This window comes from Palaemon carinicauda, chromosome 28 (genome assembly GCF_036898095.1).
Source record: "Palaemon carinicauda isolate YSFRI2023 chromosome 28, ASM3689809v2, whole genome shotgun sequence".
In the NCBI taxonomy this organism is placed as follows: Eukaryota; Metazoa; Arthropoda; class Malacostraca; order Decapoda; family Palaemonidae; genus Palaemon; species Palaemon carinicauda.
The window spans coordinates 67,532,558-67,540,678 of record NC_090752.1 but is presented as its reverse complement, the minus strand read 5'-3'; the positions used below and the strand labels follow the sequence as shown (position 1 = coordinate 67,540,678).

Here is an 8,121-nt window from a genome sequence, read left to right as displayed (position 1 = left end):
ATAAAAGATATTAATCCTCAGGTGGTGGAATGAAAATATCATTCATTTCATTCGGTGTAGCATTTAACATTTACTGACAGACTGACATTTCAATTCAACAACTACATTTAGTTACAATGTTTAATTTCGTATCATATTTACAGGAGAGTACTGAACATTGGCTCCAAAGATTGGGCCAGATCTCATACTAAAGAAGAAGAAGAGGAAGAGTTTTGGAACTATAATATCCGATGTCTCTCGTTACTTGTTACTCTTCCTCGGCAACAAAGAACGAATATATATCTAATTGTGCTATGTAATTCTTCAGTGTCCCACTATTGAGAAGGTAATGCGTAATATCTTCATTGATATTCAAATAATCATACAGTTCAAGTAGTCTTCATGATGTGAAACTAGGCTGAAAAAGTGTAGGCCTATTTTATAATCTAGGTCTAATTTTTTATCAACTTCATGCTAGATTAGGCCTGTCCTCAAAGTAGGCTTAGCAGTTCAGATTTGCGTAGGGTTTATCTTGGATGTTTTTTTCAAAATATGGTTTAAAAAGTCAATAAAGCAGAAACTTTGACCAAATGACGAAATCAAAATATACAGATATCTTCCTAAATAGATGCTTACCTTACCTAATCATATCTTTCCTACCATCACTTCACCTAATCTTATCTTACCTATCCTAACTCTAGCTACTCTTACCAAACCTCGCATTACCTACACTTACTCTGCATAACCTCACCTTACCTGTCCTTGCCTAATTTGCCCTTACCTTAATAACTATTGCAATACCTACACTTAACTTACACATGCTTTACCTACCCTTACCCTACCTAACCTCACCTTACATGCCCTTACCTTAACTATTGCAATACCTACCTTTACCTTCCTTAAACATGCTTTACCTAGCCTTACCTTACCTAACCTCACATTACATACCCTTACCTTCCCTTACTGTATTCTCCCTTACCTTAATAACTATTACAGTACCTACCCTTACCTTACCTATTCATACTTTACCTGACCTTACTGTACCTACTCTTATCTTACCTAACCTTACCTTACCTTACCTGCCCTCACTTTACCCACTGTTACCTTACCAGCATTTACCTTTACCGGCCCTTACTTTACCTACTGTTACCTTACCAGCATTTACCATACCTATTGCTACCTTATCTACCCTCAGTTTACCTGCCCTTACATAACCTCAATTTACCTGACCTTTTCATACCTAGGTAAATATATAATACTTTAATTCATAGCCAAATACATGAACCATATAATTTTCCTACTCGCTATCATGTGTTTTGTGTGTTTCTGACCGTGATTATTGGAGCAAACCACCAGGTTATGCGTTTTTGGGCATCCTTATTTAAAGAAAATTATGGGGAACCCCAGTGGGAATAGAGGTTTTTTGGGGGGGGTGGATAAATACCAAATATATGTGATTTGCAGCAATAATGATAATCAGTAATGAAAAATAAACACAAGATAACGAGTTGGAAAAATATATGATTCATTTAAGTGGCTGAAAATTTAAGTGTAATCTATGATTCACTAAACGTCCGTCTAATGGTTTTTGCTCCACCGTGGCTTGCTTCCGTCGCAAAAAACATCACTACTTTTATGTACTGGCAAGCGGTACATACTGAGCTGCACTCGCCCGGCCCATTGGTTATTGTTTCTTTGGTCATTATTTTGGGGTTATATTTTTCAAAGAATTAAAATGGTTTTGCTCCACCGTGGCTTGCTTTGCTCGCAATAAAGGAAAACATCACTGCTCCTATGTTGTGGTAAATGGTACATGTTGACCTGTGCTTGAGAGCCCCATGAGTCATTAATTTTGGGATATTTTTCTTTATTTTACGTGAGTAACAGTAGCTGTACACGAGAGCGTTTTCCTCATAGTCAAATGCTGACATAAATGGAATTACACAAGATTTCAAAATAGATTGTGCTTTCCTAAGTTCCCTCTTGGAGAATTCTTAATGTGATGGTGGTGAAGCTCAAACTGAAGGGGAGGGAGAAAAAGATGGCTGCTGGAACTTGTGCATAAATATTTGTAAGCTCATAATTGGTTTAAAAAGCCAGGTAATGATTACGTCATACAAAAAAACAGAATAGCCCACAAAAGTGAGTGGAAGTAACACATGCACAATAACTCCCCATCAGTCTCCCAAATGTAAACAATGGAGTGAGCGATAGACTTCACATTTTAATCGCCAGATATGTAAGTTATTATGCCTCAGCCCCTCTTAAACATTTAGAGAAAAATACTAAACTAGCCAGTACTAGTCCATTTTTTTTAGCGAAGTTCAGTTTCGCTAGTAATTAAAGCATCGTATATTAACCCATACCTATTCTTAGCATGCCTTCCCTTATTTTACCTACCCCTACTTTGCCTACCCTTACCTTACCTTACCTGTTATGATGGCAGATAATATCTAATAATCATTCAAAACTTTGCCTACCTTTACATATCATCTACAATAACTTACCTACCCTTGCCTCACCTTCCTTACCCTTAGCTTACCTTCCTTACCCTTAGCTTACCTTCCTTACCCTTAGCTTGCCACCCCTACCCTTAGCCTACCTTCCTTTCCCTTAGCTTACTTTCCTTACCCTTAGCTTACCTACCTTACCTACCTTACCCTTAGCTTGCCACCCTTACTCATAACTTGCCACCCCTACCCTTAGCCTACCTTCCTTACCCTTAGCCTGCCATCCCTACCCTTACATATCTTTGCCTACCCTACCCTTACATATGTTGGCCTACCCTACCCTTACATACCTTAGGTTACCTACCATGCCCTACTCTCCAATGTCTTATCAAACTTTAACTTAGTGCAGTAATTTTACAATAAAAAATAAGGGATATAGCTTAGCCTATTATTCTTTAAACTAACCTGTTTGACTGTTATAGTTATAGAAATTTATTAATTCAACAGAACAAGAGGGATGGACAGCACCACAACTTACTGTTGGAATCGGCTACATTATATCTTCAGTAACAGTAGAAAATGGACTCCAATTAAAAATTCCCATTGCTACAAAGTGACCTCAATCTTCAACCTCCTAGACATGGGTAAGGAACTATTGAAATTTATTACATAGGTCCATGTTTTAATTATAGGTTTGTAATTAAAAGTTATGGTATTGGAACGGCTATTCCCGAAACTTAAAACCCATTGGCAAGTAAAGAGAAAGACCTGGAATCCTAGGATAGGTTATGTGGGAGGGTTTATGCTAGCTAAAATCCATGTTTCTTTCATTTTCTATATTTATCCCATTCGAGAGACCATGGTTTCCCAGGAAACATAATTTATGACATATGTATTTTCAAATAAGTTTTGGTGTGATTCATTTACAACTGCTAGTATTACAGTGTTTAATACACTGGTTTTATTTGTTCCACCTAATCCCAAAACCCAGTCTCCAACTGAGATCTTCAATAGTTATATTTTGTTCAAGCACTACATGCAAACCGGTGACAGCCAAAACTAGCCATAAGACTGGCGAGGTGTAACTACCCACCGCTAGTTAGTGGGGGTAACATTACGTCAGTTTTAATTTTGGCTCAGGAGTGGATAGACGTTTCATCTCTCGCTCACGTTAACCCTTAATAAACTGGCTTTTGACTTGCGTTTCTGCTTGTAACAAGTAGATCGATGATCAATTGACCTCAGATTTCCCTTAGGAGCTGACATCGTTGCTTCTAGCAACGTAGCGACGCCCTCCACCAGGGAGTCTCTCTTGTTGCCACCTAAGGCAACTCCTGCCTTCTTTGGGGTGTTCTGGTTTCCCCATTCAGGGAATAGCTTTCGTCTGTGTTACAGTTAGAGGCACACATCTTGAAGACTCTGGAGGTAATGCACCGATAGAATTATCGTGCCCTTAGCGGTATCACTCTCTGCATCAGCTCCTTTGCTCCTGTAGCTCTGACATAGGAACAAGAGCAGTTACAGACTAGTTCCCCTCAGGGTTACTAGTTGGGGGACTCCTTCGGGGTGAACCCAGAAACTAGCTGCGGCTACATTTCACAAGCAATGCACGATACCGACCCTCAACCCGAGTTGGCCCAGCATGTTGACGGGAATCACAGTGCACTACTCGGATGTCCGCATCCAGGTGTCAGGCAGCCATCCTGTTCACGGGAAATGTGCCTTCGCCAGAGCCCCCCCCCCCCCCCTTGTGTGTGCTAGATTTGTTGATGTCTCGCTCTTGCGGATAAGCCTTGCGCATGCACCCAACCATTTAGCGAGGTGGGTGGGCGAACTCCTTTGCCTGACAGGTGCCTGCATGCTTTTCCAACTGCGCGCCATTCTGACCACAGGAAGTTCTCTACACCTTACTCGCCTATGCATCATGCTTGGACTTCGCTCACACCACAAGTGAGTGCTACTTTACAGCATGCTCGCTAGCGTGTTGCGCACAAGTGACGAAACAAGAAGTACAGGTGGGTCCCACCTAACCTACTTGCACTGACACAGGTGTGTGCTATAGTGTGCTGTGCCAGTGCTAGCCTTACATGCTAACCTCTGCTATGAACCTGGAGAGTGTTTGTGTTCTGTGCATGCTGGGGCAAACAAACCCTAACATGTGAGACTATTCATTTTCATGAGAGAGCCCACCTGACACTAACCATTAGTGAGGTACACTTGCAAGCTCCCCTGTCTGACGAGGTCTGCGCAACTACATATGATATATGCTAACACCCCCATATTAAGGGGCTGGCACGAACTACTTAAGTTGTGCATGCGCACTCGCCCAAACAACTGCCAGACCTTTCCAGGGAGGTAGAAACCTGCAACAGTACAACAAGGCTTGTAAGACAGAACCATCAGGAGTTATTGACACAAATGGGGAGGTCTACTGACCGCTTGCAGCCGCCGCATGCCATCATTCTGCCCCTGGGTACAATGAGTTTCGTTAGACATAATCCTGCCGTGTTATTGTTTAAGATAGGAATGCTCTTCAACCGCTAGCAGCTGCCACATTCCACTGTTGTTCGGAAGACTACAAGTCTTGTGGAAAATAATCCTCCCTGGTTACTATCTCTGGCTTCTTCTCCAATACAGGTAGAGAGCTCATTAGAGCACTCACATGGTGTTGGCCTCTGACCCCTTGGAAGCTCTCACCTCTTCATGCTCTCAAGGAACAACAGTCTCATGAGACAACCCTTCAAGGTTAGTTCTGTAATCCTATATTCCTGAAGCGATAGAGCCAGCTCCTGCTTACGTTTACGAACGATAGCAAGCTAGTATTTGCTTACAGGGATGTTTGTCGCTGGCAAGCACCCACTACTGACAAAGGTCTGATCACATCGCTAGCTGCATGTACTCTCCATGGGCGCACTCATAATCACAAACAAGTTCATAATGGTAAGGCTGGTCAGTGATGAATTCCGTTTGAGCAATAATGTTGCACTTGGTCACACATATTATTCCCGCAAGCAACTCCATGAGCTCCCTGATGGTGCTCACACATGGTAACATATTTATGATGTTTAGGCTTGCGTTTTGAGCACTTACCAGGAGTCAGAGAATAAAGAGAGTTCTCACAACCTCATGCAAGCAAGCGAGCTATTCCTGCTGACAAAGGCAGTTTATTATGCCAATTGCATGCATTGCCTTCAGAGGCAGATGGGCATCCGTGAGGGCTAGCTAGGGGTACGTACCATCGTACAAATTGGAACACGCACAATATCACATTCCCACACTAGCAGACTTAATACTAGAATGCACAGTGACAGATCTTCCTTCAATCCCAGGAATCAGTGGTACATGAATACTATCTATTGTTCCTAGCCAAATAGCTGTTTTTGTTTGGGTAGTTAAAGCAGTATGCATTACTAACAATATTTTTATTGCTCTTATTCTCTTTTGCATTTTTAACTTATTGAACTAGAAGTTGGGATTAAAGGTGGAGAAAAAGAGGTTAGTTTATTGTAATTTTATCTTGAAGAATTAACTCCTGTGATACACAGGATACATGATAAAATCCTTCTTTGTTCCGTAACCGAAATACAAACCACGCTATTTAATTAGGGTATTACTTTCGGCGTAGCTGGAATGACGAGCCATTAGATTTTTAACGAAGGTTTACTACCCCCTTGCTAGTTAGCGAGGGGCTAGGGGAGGGGTAGCTAGCCATCCCTCCCCCCCCTCACACACCGGTGAGTAGCTCACTTTGCTCTTGGCTCGGGTGATGAACAGACGTGTCTGCTCCCACCCTCGCTTATTGACAGCCTTAATCTTTTTTGCTTTTTCTTTGCAGTGTGTGCTTGGAAGTTGGCCTCTACCATTATGCGGAAGTGCCCCGGATTACCTGACCGCCCTTGTGGTACATATATATTGGCGGTCGAAACGGACCCTCACACCTTATGTCCGTTCTGCAGGGGCCAACGGTGTGATAGAGACAAAGTGTGTAGTGAGTGTAGGGAGTGGTCTACCTCCCAGTGAGAGAGGTTTTCCCGGCGCCGGAAGAAGTCCAAAAGGGATCTTTCTCCTTCAAGGGTTTCCTTGAAGAAAGAAAATTCCAAGGACTCTTCTTCCGTAGCCCGAACCACCTCCGAAGCTCCCGCTCGATCAGTCTCTTCCGAGAGGCCGTCGAGTAGTAGCGTAGGCCGTTCTTTTGTTGACCGACCTCGGGGTTTGGGAGAGGAGGTTGCCTCCCTTAGCGAGGCAGCTCCTCCTCCTCCCCCGGGGGAGGATTTATCTATTAACACTGTTGCTAATGATGATTTGTTGCAGCTTTGGGCTTCCTTGGGGCTTAAGGACTCGCCCTCCAGGGAAGCCCTGTTTGACATACTCAAGTTGGGGGCTGCTGTCAAACAGTCGCCGGCGGTAGCAGAGGTTGACCCTCTGTCGTCGACGTTGTTGTGGCAGGGGCCTCCGACGAGTTAGGTCAAACCCCTGCCTTGGTTCCCGATGCAGCTGAAGGCTTAGTTTCTCCCTCCGAACATCCTTCGAGGGAGGAGCTAAGTCCAACGGTCTCTCCTGCAGGTAATTCTCCCGCTCGGGGGAGTTCACTGACAGAGACTCCTCTTTGGAGGACTGACGATGGTCTGCCTGCCGCCCCCAGAGGACGTATCCATCGGAAGGCTCGCCCTCCTCTTCGCCGTAGAGGTCTTCCTTCTCACAAGGGAGTTAGGAGGCGCCTCTTCGGCTCTTCTCCGTCGCAGTCCCCCGCAGAGGATCCTCCTCGCTGTGCACCGACCGTTGCAGTTGCATCCTTGGACCTCTCTGCTGATAGTTCTCCTTCGCCTGCCAGACCTTCGGACCTGCCGTCTCCGTTCCTGGCTGCTGACGCGCTTTGGGTGCCCACGCATCCCGTTATCCAACGGGCACCGATCCCTTCTGGGCAAAAGGAGCTTTCTCACAATGTGAGCAAGTCCCTTAAGCGCCAGGTATCCCCTGCGCTCCAACGTTCTCCTGCCCGCAAGCGGTTGCCTGTGGTGAAATCCTCTCTGCTCAGAACTTCATCCTCAGAGACAACGCCCCAGAGACCTTCTGCAGCTGAGACTACTCGCCATCGCTCTCCTGCTCGCCAGCGCTCTCCTGCGCGCCAGCGCTCTCCTGTTCGCCAGCGTACAACTGCGCGCCCTCATCTTGATGCGCTCCCCGCGCGCCCACAATCTCCTGCTCGCCAGCGCTCTTCACTTGCGCGCCATCCTTCGCCTACGTGCTCATGATCTCCGGATCTTGGTGCAAGAAAGAAGAACCGAGTTTCTCCTTCTCTTCAGCGTTCGCCTACGCGGTATAGGATCCCGCCAGCTCGTCAGCCATCGCCTACGCGCCATCGCGCACAGACACCAGTTCCTGCTGTGCGCCTTTCTGCACGCCCACGCACTAGGGGTAACACCCCTGCGCGTGGGCGCTCGCCTAGAGCTCGCCGAGATCCTGCGCGTCCACGCGCTCGCGAACAATCTCAATCGCGAGTGCAAACGCTTGCACTTGCGCCTGTGCTTCCTGGTTCTCCAGATCGAGCAACTGCGCGCCATCGATCTCGTGAGCGCCCGTGCGCGCCATTGCTCGCCAGCCCGCTAACGCGCCATTGCTCGTCAGCCCGTTAACGCGCCATTGCTCGCCAGCCCGCTAACTCGCCTTCTCGCCATCTCTGAGATTTCCTACG

At 45.7% G+C, this 8,121-nt stretch overlaps 1 long non-coding RNA gene across 2 annotated transcripts in view; it reads left to right on the top strand.

Annotated features, from left to right (window-relative positions):
• Positions 1–229: 229 nt before the first annotated feature.
• The window catches only part of LOC137622078 (uncharacterized), a 34,442-nt gene continuing 26,550 nt past the window's right edge, over positions 230–8,121 (top strand). For both annotated transcript variants that reach the window (XR_011040350.1, XR_011040348.1), the window contains exons 1-2: positions 230–325; positions 2,937–3,073. This is a non-coding gene — a long non-coding RNA (uncharacterized lncRNA). The remainder of the gene's footprint in view (positions 326–2,936; positions 3,074–8,121) is intronic.